This window comes from Cervus canadensis, chromosome 12, assembly GCF_019320065.1.
Source record: "Cervus canadensis isolate Bull #8, Minnesota chromosome 12, ASM1932006v1, whole genome shotgun sequence".
NCBI lineage: Eukaryota > Metazoa > Chordata > Mammalia > Artiodactyla > Cervidae > Cervus > Cervus canadensis.
The window spans coordinates 38,028,650-38,041,990 of NC_057397.1; the positions used below are offsets into that span (position 1 = coordinate 38,028,650).

Below are 13,341 nucleotides of genomic sequence, written 5' to 3' on the forward strand. Positions count from 1 at the left end.
GTGATCAATCAAGAGTGGAATTTTCTACAAAAATCAGGCTGTGGCCTGATCTCACCAGGGCTTTGAGTGACCTAAAATAATAGCTAAACTTTAATCCTTTGAGGGAGCCTTAAAGAATAGCTTTATGAAGACACTGCACGAAAACTCTTCAGTCAGCTCAGTTCAGTTCAGTGGCCTTTTTGCCTTTTCATACTGCTCATGGGGTTCTCAAGGCAAGAACACTGAAGTGGTTTGCCATTCCCTTCTCCAGTGGACCACAGTCTGTCAGACCTCTCCACCATGACCTGTCCATCTTGGGTGGCCCCACACAGCATGGCCTAGTTTCACTGAGTTAGACAAGGCTGTGGTCCATGTGATCAGACTGGCTAGTCTTCTGTGATTGTGGTTTCAATCTGTTTGCCCTCTGATGCCCTCTCTCAGCGCCTACCGTCTTACTGGGGTTTCCCTTACCTTGCACATGGGCTATCTCTTCACGGCTGCTCCAGCAAAGCACAGCCACTGCTCCTTACCGTGGATGTGGGGTATCTCCTCACGGCTGCCACTCCTGATCTTGGACGTGTATGAAGACCCTGCATGAAAACTCTTAGTCTTCAAAAAAAAATAAATAAAATCCCTTGAGTTACATTCAGTAAATACTTACAAAATAAGAGTCATGTATATAGTAACAATAACAAACCTATTGATGAAACAGTATATGGGAGCACATTTAGGGGAGAGATCATTAGATCACTCCTTGCTATTAGAGTATTTCATAATAAAATGGTCATATTTTTATTTGCATTACAGAGTATTATAATTTATATTGTTTTATATATACACATACAGAACTACATTTATATTTGTGTATATATATATATATACATATATAATGTCTTTTTTCACACAGAACTATTACAGAGAGACTACCCTGCAGAAGAAATTTTGTAATAGCTCTGAATCCAAAAATTTTGCTATTAAACTTTTTTGTCATTGAGCAGATTTTTACTTAAGTATAGTTGATTTATAATATCATATTAGTCTCAGGTGCACAACACAATGATTAAGTATTTTACAGATTATACTCCATTGAAAGTTATCACAAGATAATGTACCATTCCCTGTGCTGTTCAATATGTCCTTCTTGTTTATGTATTTGATACATAATAGTTTGTGTCTCTTTATCCCATACCCCTATCTTGCCCCTCCCTCTGTTCCCTCTCCTTATTGGTAGCCACATTTATTTTCTATATCTGTGAGTCTGTTTCTATTTTGCATGCATATTTGCTTGCATTTTTTAGATTTCACATTTAAGTGGTATCATGTAATATTTGTCTTTATCTGACTTATTTCACAAGGCATAATAATCTCTAGGTCCTTCCCCATTGCTGCAAATGGTAGAACTTTATTTTTTGTTTTATGGCTGAGTAAATATTCTATTGTATATCACATCTTTATCTTTTCATCTCTTGATAGACACTTTCATATCTTGGCTATTGTAAATAGCACTGCTATGAATATTGGGATGCGTGTATCCTTTCACATTAGTGTTTTCATTTTTTTCAGAAGTGGAATTTCTGGGTCACATGGTAGTTCTCGTCTTAGTTTCTTGAGAAAATTCTATTCTGTTCTCCAGAGTGGTTGTCCCAATTTACATTCCCACCAACCGTGTAAGAGGGGCTCCCTTTTCTCCACATCCTCTCCCAACATTTGTTATTTTTAGAGTTTTTTATGGTAGCCATAGTAAGATTTTTAAAAGGACAGAGTAAGCAGGTAATACGGGAAATAAAGCTATTTCTATTTTATTCAAACAATAAAAGCACAAATAAATTAGTCTGACATCCAAACTAAAGAATTCGGTCGGTCTTCAGATTTAAAATATATTTCTGGGTAGTCTGATAAAATTTGTTTCCAGTTAGCTTTATGCCACTCCTGTTACCTTCCCTCCCATTGAATCTACTAACTACATTAGGCTTTGATGGGCTATGGGGTGGGTGTTCAGCGACTGTATAGGTCTGAATGAAGAGAAGATAACAGTCCTTTATTTTGTAGTAACCACATTGTCATTGAAGATGAGGTTGGAAGGCGTAGAGTGGGTTTTCAAAAGGTGTTTTTGCCTTAAGAGTTGCTTTTGCACACAATGCCATGCCAAGGTGAATATTTTGGAGTGTATACCTCATGCTAACACTGCTTTCACCATGTCATTAATTTGCCATCAGAGAAAAACAACCCTGTAAACAACTGTACCTTAAAAACTCTTTCAACTTCCTTATATAGAAAGGTTTTATCTGTTTTGCAGAGCGGTAGCATCTTTGCTGACTACTAAGCACAGCGTTCATGCAATGCTCCAGTTCAGAGCTTACATCTCGACAAAAAACAGGTTGTGCTGTTTTTAAGGATCATTCTATCTATTTTTAAAAAAATAGAACATCCTTCCTCCTTCTCAAAATAGAAGCTTCAAGCCAATGGCAGCAATACTTTATTTTAAATCCAAGTGAAGAGCATCCTGTATCATGAACCACGTCAGAAACCTGTTAGGTACCACTTTGTTTATTTAAAATTGAATTTTAAGAAGGAAAACTAGCTTAGATGCAGTACTTTAGCTATGTTTCTAAGTAGATGAAATCAATTTGAGGGGAAAATGTGAACCAAAATATATTCCCTACAAAGTTTCCAAAATCTGTTTCTAATCACTTAAAAGAGAAAAATAGAGTGTGCATTAAACCCTCAGTCAGGAAAACAAAAGAAAAATATCAATATCTACAGGTGGGGTTGCTGGGGAAATGCCTGTTTTTATTTCATAGAAGAGCAAATAGTCACATAAAGCATTCATTAATAGCCAGGAAACAAATCAGATGTTTTCTTAGGCAGATGTATGTAATGCATATTTATTAGAGAAAGGTTTAATTGAGTGATATTTCAAAAATCAGGACAAACTTAAATATATTTCTCTTTTCACTTAATCCTAATTTAGTACTCAGATCCATCTTGAGAGTTCATGTCAATCAAATATAATTATTAAGACTTGAAATAAATCTTTTACACATCCAAAAGTTTTCTTTTTTATTGTCTTGCTGAAGTGCTTTGTATTTTCTTTTGTTCTGAAATGTATCAGAATCTTAGAGTAATTGGAACAGTAAGAATATACTCAAGAATGTTTGCACATCTAAAATACATAAAGGAAATACAAAGCATATATATGTACAGACATGTGTGTGTATATATATAGCCTACATATATAGGCTCCCCGGTGGTTCAGTGGTGAAAAATCTGCCACAAATGCAGGAAACACAGGAGATGCAGTTTCGATCCCTGGGTTAGGAAGATCCCCTGGAGGAGGAAATGGCAACCTGCTCCAGTATTCTTGCCTGGGAAAATCCTATGGACAGAGGAGCCTGGCAGCCTACAGTCCACGGAGTCAAAAAAGAGTCAGACAAGACTGAAGTGACATAGTAGGCACATACACATATATTATATATGTGTGTGTATAGACACACACACACATACACACATATATATATAATGTTCTACATGAGATAAACCATGTAGATAAGCCAGTTTATCTGGTAAAACTAAGATACTTAATCACATTAACTTTTATTTTACTTTTCATTTTGAAATACATACAATTTTACAAAAAAGCATCAAGAATATCTGGCTCTCATTGTTCTCAGCACAACTTCCTTGCTCCTGTAAATTACCCGCCCACCCAGCCAGCAACACCAGCCAAATCCTCGGCCCCACCCCCTGGACGCAGTGGCTGCACTGGCTGAATTCTTGACCCAGACCAAGGAAAAGCCAAAGAGACCACATTAACTTGTCAATATCATTTGAATTTTACTGAGGAATGCCAGGAGCTTCCAGATGAGTCTTCTGCTTCAAGACAGGATGGTACAGTCTCCTTTTCACACATTTCCCCTTTTCTTGTAAACTTCTAAAGGAGAGTCCCGATCACAATTTCATACAGACTAGCAACTCTACATTTTTTTCCCAAAGGAAGCACCATCAGACTTGTGAAGTTTTAAATTTCATTTTTTACAAATTCTATTTCAAGTCTCCTTTCACAATCAGTAACTGTAGCAAACACTGGGAGAGAAAAAAAAAAAGTGAGGGGGAAAATGGGGAAATCAATTTTACCTCCTGCAATTACAGGAAATAAACTCTGCGAAATATTCTGCTTTATTGGACTGGGTCTGAATCATCAAATGAAGGATGTTTTATCTATTTGGCTTATTCACAGAATGTGGTTTATTACATTATATAGTAAACCGGAAGATGCTGGGTGAGTCATTTATCCACTTGTCAAGGTTCATTTAGTACAGGACCACCTCTGTTACTCTATATGTTATCATAGAGACTCAGAAAAAGCAAAATGCATTTTTAGCCATTATCAATATTAGTCACAATCCTTCCTTTTAGTATGCGAGGGACAGATATTTTGTAGAAAAATACAAGAAGCCAGTGACCTAGAAGGTAAATGATTTGCCTAATGTCCTGGAGAGGTTGAGCAGCTGAGGGAGATCAAGGTCTCGAGCTCCTAGTCTGGCACACAAACCAGGGAAACACATTGCTCTCATCAATGCATGTAATTGATAAGAGATTCCCTATTCCCACTTGCACACAGGAAGACGTTCATTATATGCCTTTCTGGGTGAAAAGGGACTTTAAGCCACAGGGTTTTTTTCCTTCCCCTACCATGCAAAAAGGGCATATTTGAATTAAATAAAACACCTCTGCATCCAAAGAAAGCTGTAAAGAGTAAGAGAAAGGGACTATCCAGCTTAACATTTCTTTCCTTGAATAGAGAGGAAGGAGACAGAGCGTTCAGCTACTCAGAAACTGAATCCTAAATGTAACGAGTGATGTTTGTCCCCAAGTAAAGTCATATGATAAACACATGTGCTTGTAAAACAGCCCACTCCAAACCACGTACTGAAGTGAAAAGAGGGTGGAAGATGTATTTTATTTGATGAGCCATATACAAATCTCAGTGTATGTTCACAACCTCATTAAATATATGGCAGCCCCTTTGGAACAAACCAAACATGGTCACAAACTTCCTGAGCCTATTTTGGGAAATAGAACTGCTGGGCAAGTGAAGCTTCAGGCCACAGATTAACTACAAGCGCCACAAGTAGGTCTGGATGGATGGGTTTCAAAGCCCATAGTGCAGAGCCTGGGATATTCCCTGGGGGGCTGGAGGCAGATCAGTGAGCTGTTACTCAGAGAATAACCATATTTGTCCATTTCTGACATATCTGAAAAGTTGAAGTTACAATAATGACACTGTTTCTTGTTTTATACCCTAATCTCACCTGTGGTTGAAGATCAGTACATAGTATAGGAACTTCCCTGGAGATACAGTGGTTAAGAATCCACCTTACAGTGCGGGGGACATGGGTTTGATCCCTGGTTGGGGAGCTAAGATCCCACATGCCATGAAGCAACTAAGCCTGTGCTCCATAATCACTGAGTCCATGTGCCCAGAGAATCTGTGTGCCCCAACAAAAAATCCCTCATGACACAGCAAAGATCTCATGTGCCACAACTAAGACCCAATGCAGTCAAATCAAACAATCAATCAATCAATCAAAATATACCTTTGTTGGATTGAAAAATTAGACTTCAGTCCTGCAGATAGACACATACACACACACGGAAAATGTACATATTTTTAAATAGGATATTAATATGTGACTTATATTATTATTGCCCTAATTTTAAAGTTTCAGAGCAGATTTTCTCCAAGCATCTGAGGAACTCTGTGGTTACAGGAAGGTATTCTTGGGGATGCAAGTCGTCTCTTAATTCTTCTCAGTTAGGTTAGATTTTTGTTGCTCTGATAACCTTTAAAAACTTAGAACAGCATATTCTACATCATCTGGAGGATCCCAAACTGCCATTTGATTTGTGCTTACAAACAAATTGATGCCACATGGTATTTCTAAAGGGAAAAAAGAAATGGCTTTAATATATAAACCATGCATTCACCCCCAAATGAAGGCCAAATGCTGTCATGATTTACTGTACAAAAGAAGTTTTCACAGCAGTTCCCAAAGGGCAAATTGGGGTGAAGTGAATCATCACATAACACATGGTGATGCAGACCTAGCCGTCCCTGCCACAGGGAAGGCTGTAAAGGCAGTCCTTTGTGCCAGGGTCTCTGACTTCCATTCCCATAACATATTTGGACCATGCATCAAAGGTAGGGGAATCCAGTCCTGATCACCATCAGCTGGCATCTTGTAGGACATGCTGTGCAGAAGGCTTTAGCAGAGCACCTTTCCATGTAACAGGGGCATAAAAGGAACCTCACCTTTAAGCCTAGTGCAAAATGATGGAAGAGCAAATTGGGGCAGAGAGAGCGAAAGTGAAAGAAATAGCCTTGATAGAGGCTTTGTCATGTAAATTAGGTATCTCTATTTAAAAATTCAATGTGTAACTGCTATTTTTTAAATGGCTAACCAACAAGGACCTACTGTGTAGCACATGGAACTCTGCCCAATGTCATGTGGCAGACTGGATGGGAAGGGAGTTTGGGGGAAAATGGATAAATGCATATACATGGCTGAGTTCCTTCCCTGTTCACCTGAAACTACCATAATATTGTTAATCAGCTATACCCCAATGCAAAATAAGTTTTTTTTTTTAATTCAATATGTAGCAATTATAGATAGAAAGACTGAGAACTTTTGAAAGCGTGTATCCCATGCTCTTCCACTTAGTAAAATTTGAGCAGCCATTGTCAGACAGACTGTAATCATTTGGCAAAATATGGTCCCCATCCTTAGGGTACTTATATTTTAAGGAAAAAGACAGGCTCTTAAAATAATTTTAGTACAATTGGAGTGCTTTGGGAGAAACAAAAGAGCACTTTTCCAGCCTGATACAAATGAAGGAAGGGCCAGATAATCATGAATCACGATGGGTTTGTGTGAGTGTGCATCAAAGTGAGAAACAGAAGTGGAGTCACAGATTTCAAGTGATGAAAGGAAGAGTATTAGTCCCAGACTCTACAGTAGACACACTGTTCTTCCTAATGAGAGAGAATTTGTTCTTCTGCTAAACACCAACACACATGCTGTTTGCTGTAACATTTCAGTCTGCTGCATATTCTTGGCTATTGTTTAGTCACTCAGTCATGTCTGACTCTTTGCATCTCCACTGGACTGCAGACCATCAGGCTCCTCTGTCCATGGGATTTCCCAGGCAAGAATGCTGGAGTGGGTTGCCGTTTCCTTCTCCACATATTCTTGGTACCTTGTACTTAACTCAGCATCTGAGCTGCAGTCTTTGCAACTCCTCTTGCTCTTTTTCTTATAAAGTCACAAAGTATACCAATAGCACTTTTTTTTTTTTAAGTAGTAATGAATCATCCCAGAAATACCCTAGAAATGCTAGGGTATTTCTAATATCTCAAAGGGCATTGCAAAATCTTAAATATGATTTTCATTCTTTTCAAAATTAAAAGATCAAGTATTTGTGTGGGAAAATTATTAATAATCCAAGAACACACTATTATATCTTTCAAAGGGAAGGCAGAGTGATGCCTTCTCAAGATAGCCCAAGGATCAGAACAATTCAAGTTAGAATTGTGCTAAACCTATGAAAGCCATGTGGCTTGGTTAATTACTCTATAGCCCAGACTAGAAGGCATGCACGGATGCTAAGTTGCTTTAGTCATGTCTGACTTTTTGCGACCTATGGACTGTAGCCCACCAGGCTCCTCTGTCCATGGGGATTCTCCAAGCAAGAATACTAGAGGGGATTGCCATGCTCTTCTCCAGAGGATCTTCCCAACCCAGGGATTGAACCCACATTTCTTAAGTCTCCTGCATTGCAGGCGGGTTCTTTACCCCTAGCGCCACCTGGCACACTCCCGAGGAGCTGCATTAAAGTTTTTCAAAGTCTTTCAAAAAATAAACTTGTAAGCATGAAGGTTAACAGAATGGGAAATGGTAACCCACTCCAGTGTTCTTGCCTGGAGAATTGAGGAGCCTGCAGGCTCCAGTCCATGGCCCCAAAAGAGCACGACTGAGCTCTGAGCAATGAAGCAGAGTCTTCTTCCTCTTGCCACTTTGGGGTCAATGCCACACATTAGCCTGGAAAACCAGAACCCAGTGGATCCAAAGAGCTCCTCATGATTTGGATGCTTACAGCTTTTCAGTGGTAAGCCTACAGATCAAGAAAGCAAGTTGCAGCGAAAAGTGAAAAGGCTTCAAGCTTCAAAGAGAATTCTGAGTAATGGGATCTTGAGCCAGAGGTGCTCTAGAAATATGACCAAATTCAATACCTAAATATCTGACATCAAGTTCGATAAATTGGAAACTGTGAATTGACATGAATAGTGACTATCCTCCTCAGCCCCACCCACACTCATGGGATTCTACTGGAATTTAGACACAGAGAATATTGAAATAAAAATCCAGAAAAGAAAATAAATATATAACATGAAATGATCCAGCCTAATTGCAGTTTATGTTGGTGTTGGGTAAGAATTCTGACTTCCCGAAGGTTATCCAAACCAAATTCTGGACCCTTGGAGGGTGTTCTCCTGTATTTATTGTTCTGTAATTTTACCTGCCATTTCCTAGTGTCCTTTGTGCTTAGGAAATATTTTGTGTATGTCTCTTTTTTGCAGCATAGCTGCTGGTTTCAGTGAAAAATGGATGGTGAGGTATTTATTCACACACAGAGTTTTCCTTTCCTTTTTGCATTCTTTAAAAATAAAACCTTATAGCTTCATCCCCCTAGGTAGTGATAGAAGTCAGGCAGAAATTATTTAAAGGAAAAAAATGAGATTAATATTTTAGTTTGAATGTCAAAAGCAGAGAGAACTTGGGCAGTGTAAAAGGGTCATGAATTCACAGGCAATATTATCTGTAGTGTTTTTTCTTTATGTATAACGGTAGAAAAAGATTTAAAATCTACTGTTTAATTTGAAATAAATATGTAACTAAAACTAAGTTGTTTTCTGAAAGTTAAAAATTATCCATTAGCTCTTTTCACTTTCTTTGTCTTTTATTCATTTCACCGCTTTCTTGAAATCTCATTCCATAAGCATGTTTTATTAATGCTCTATTAATAAGCATTCACTTAAAACATGACTGATTAAAAAGTAGACCTGATTTTAAGTAAGTGTTCTGAAAATGTTTCATTTATTGAATTCATTGAGGTTTAAGTTCTCATTTGTATTGCTAGAGGGTAAATTACAGATACTTATGCTTGTTTTATCATTATAATGAAACCAGTGCTCATATTTGCAATACTAATTAAAATTCGGCTCTGACCCACATAAATTCAGCCTCTCCCCCAAACAGATTATTTTCAAATCTTTGTACAAAGATTACTATATGTGTGTGTGTGATAATGAAAATATCTATCTTTGGTGTAACATGATCAAGGTTAAGAGAAAGTAAAAATTAGGTTCAGACTTTTTAATACTGCAGGGTACATTTTTAGTACCCTACAGAGAGAAGTAGTCACACGACTCCCATTAACTTTAATGGAACTTGTATGGGCAAATTGTATGCTGAAATTCTTAGGAAGTGAGACGTCAGGAGAGTTTACTAGTTTCATTTTTCCTCTTCGGAACTTCAGTTTTGACTACCTTTACTTTCTAATGGTCTAGAGGGAAGACATGTCAATAAAAATGATTAACATAAATGTTTTCCAAGTTTTATATAAGACCACATTTTCTCTGCATTAAGACAGAAGTTAGAAATCTGCAAACAATGCTTCAATAATAGCATTTGAGTTTCAATTAGCAAGTAAATATATCTAAATAAAGAACATAGCTTTCAGACAGGAATATAATAGTATTCTTTGAACATGAATACTGTAGGATTATTTATCCCCTAGCACTTACTCATTTTTCACATTCCTTTCACATTTTCACATAACAATAGCAAAACCAAAATTTTTTAAAGTAATTTCAGTTTAATAAATGTGAAATTAAGTACCTTTGTATTACTACATGTAAGTTTATATTTGAAATGAAATGTATTTGGAATTTTACATATTATTCTTATTAAATTATTTAACACACTTAGGTACTGATGAAAAAGAAACACATAGACAATTAAAAAGCATCCTCATGAAAAGCAAAAGGAAACTAAATGTTCTTTACAAGCAATATCTTTCCACAATTATGGATTCAATCTCCTGACAATGTGAAGTTATGATTAGCTAGCAAACCCACTCAAAAGACTTTAGTATAATATTAAATTTATATTTACCATACAAAATAAAAAACAAATGAAGATTTCTTAATGTCCACTTATTCAAGATGCTCATAGCATTATAAAATCTGGAAACAACTAGATATCTCTCAGCTCTCTCTTTCCTCCTCAAATAGATCTATCTGTATTTCTAGAATTTTCTAGAAATTCACCATTTAAAACATTAACTTTAAAAAGTTTTTAAGAGAATCCTCACCGTAAGCTGTAAGAATCTTTTTTTTTTTTTTTTAATCCTATTTGGGTATCTAAATGACAAAAAAATGGATTTTTCAGACCAAAATAACCTTGTTTAATCAGGAATAAAAGGCAAACATTAATGAAAGCACAGATAAATAACACATAAATAATTTCATCTTGGATTAAAGTTACAGAATTAAAAAAAAGATCTGTCAAATGCAATCTGTTACATAAGCAAAGTTTCCTGTAAAAATATTACTTGGTTTTCATACAAACCCTTGAAACATGCATGCCATCAGTGACCATTAGTGCTGCAAGAAACATTAGCCATCCAGTCTACTCCATCATTTTAAAGGTAAAGAAATTGATCCCGAAAGAGGTAAATGATAATCGTAAGGCCTCTCAAGTACTTTGTTGCACGGAAAACTAGAATCCAAATATCGATTCCTCATGCATTCATTGAGCAAGTTTTTATTGAGTACCTACCATGGCCTTACACGGTTGTAGGAAATGGATTCAAGTGATGAAAGGAACATACCAGATCCTAACCATCATGGATCCAATATTCTAAATAGGGAGATAAAACAAAGAAGAAAATAAACAAAGAAAAAAGACAATTTCAGATTGTGGATCATGTGCAAAAAGACTTGATATGATTTTTACCAACTGAGAATGCAGCTATTTGCTAGGATTTCTCTTCTCAACTCTGATATCTCCTTTTCTCTCCTTATAGTTAAAACAAAGGGAATTCCCTGACGATCCAGGAGTTAGGACTATGCACTTTCACTGCAGAGGGCATGAGTTCAGTCCTTGGTCCAGTCCAGTTTCTGCTTGGGGAACTAGGAACTCACGGGCTGTGCTATGCGACCAAAAGGAAAAAAAAAAAAAAGAAGTTAAGAGCGATTTATCAGTAGATCTGCCTTTTAACCATCCCTCATTAGTCAATTCCCTCAAAAGGCATCCATATATCCATAAAACACATCAATATTTGCCTTGCTTCATTCCATTCATATAATGTGTTCATGAGATAGCAAAGATGTTCACTTTCACTGGAGTTTTTAAGTATCTGAATTACAGTTTTTGGACTTTTGAGTTTGTCCCTATGTCATAGGAGAAGTTCAAGGACTGAAAACCCAAGATCAGGTGATAAAAATACTTTCAGAAAATGTGTGTAGTTAAGGATTCTCTTGCAGATCAAAATAGCTATCCCTTCATGGTTATTTCTCATTCCATGTGATTTTTCTGTGTAGAGAACAAAAGAGAGTTTGAAAGATGAGGTGGGGTATGAATCTGGCTGCTTGTAATTCTAATAAATTACACTGACTGTCTTGTCTTCAATGTCAGACAGTAAAACTGTTTCCCCTAACTAGCAAAAGGGATGCTCAGTGCTTTTGCCTTTCATTTTTTCTTAATGCATAATTTATGTATGGCCCATTTATTAATAACCATGAAGTGTTGTACCTAGAAACCTGCTCACAAAAGAACAGAATATACGGAATCAAAATGAACATTTCATAAGGCAGATAGTATTTTTATACGAAAAAAAAATCTTGCCCTAGTTAATTCTTTCTGAGAAGGTTGAATAAAATCCAACAGATATTACTCAATTATTAATATAACCATACTTATCACATTAAACAAGAATTTTAACTATTTTCTGATGAATCTCAAGGGAAATAAAATATTTTTATCATGACATATTCTACCAGGGCTTCCTGGTGGCTCAGTGGTAAGGAATCCACCTGCCAATGCAGGAAACACGGGTTCAATCCCTGGGTCGGGAAGATCCCCTTGGAGAAGGAAATAGCAACCCACTCCAATTTCCTCCAGCCTGAGAAATCTCATGGACAGAGGAGCTTGGCGGGCCACAGTCCATGGGGTTGCAAAGAGCTGGACAGAACTTAGCAACTAAATAACAGCAAAATTCTACCTAGAAGAGAAAATATTTCAGTAAAGCACCGTTTCTGTGCATTCCTTCAAGGCAGACAAACTTTACTATTCACCTGGCATTTATTTTCCTCACCTAACATGAATGACACATTGTATTGTAATTATAATAAAATCTATAACAGCTAATATTTATGAAGTATAATAATTAATATTTGTGAGGCAACAATTTTATAAGCTCGGTAGTATTATCATTTCATGTTATCAATGAGGAGAGATTAAATATTTTGCCCAATGTCCCTCAGTTGATGAGAGGAAGAAACGAGGATTTGAACTCAAGCATCTAAATCTTAAACTTATCTTCTTAATCATTAATTTCACTACTTCCCATGACCTGTTTAGAGTAGACATGCAAAAATGCATTAAAATTAAATTGAAATCTCAATAGATTTGGCCTTTTTGACATAAGCCATTAGGAAGACTAAAGTGTCTAAGTAAATATCTAGTTCATTGAATAATACTATGTTTGCCAAATATTCTAGACCTTGTAGAAGTCTAGAACTGAAAAGGATTTTATCAGTCATTCCAGTCCAAGTCCCTCCATTTTTATGCATGAGTTCAATCCCTTATGGGTCCAGAGAGGTATAACAGGCTACTGAATGCCAAACAAGGCCAAATTTCCTAATTTACAGGCAAGAATATTTGAAATGGGCTTTCCAGATGACACTAGTGGGAAAGAATCTGCATGCCAATGAAGAAAGTGCAAGAGGTTGAATCCCTGGATCAGGAAGATCCCCTGGAGTAGGCAATGGCAACCCATTCCAGCATTCTTGCCTGGAAAATTCCATAGACAGAAGAGTCTGGTTGGCTATCGTTCATGGGCCTGCAAAGAGTTGGACACAATTGACCACGAGCACAATATATGAACTACACCCTACTGTTTTTATTTCTGTTCATGTATTTATTTGCAAATTAATTGCTCATACCTAGATTGTTAGCTTTACATAGTAAAGCTATGTCTGGCGGACAGACTCAAAGGGTCTGGTATTGGAGGGGGCTG

At 36.9% G+C, this 13,341-nt stretch overlaps 1 long non-coding RNA gene across 2 annotated transcripts in view; it reads right to left on the minus strand.

Moving 5' to 3' along the window:
- Positions 1-3,390: 3,390 nt before the first annotated feature.
- The window catches only part of LOC122450908, a 31,476-nt gene continuing 21,525 nt past the window's right edge, over positions 3,391-13,341 (minus strand). For both annotated transcript variants that reach the window (XR_006272273.1, XR_006272274.1), the window contains 3 exons: positions 11,058-11,253; positions 10,881-10,961; positions 3,391-5,920 (listed from right to left, as the gene is read on the minus strand). This is a non-coding gene — a long non-coding RNA (uncharacterized LOC122450908). The remainder of the gene's footprint in view (positions 5,921-10,880; positions 10,962-11,057; positions 11,254-13,341) is intronic.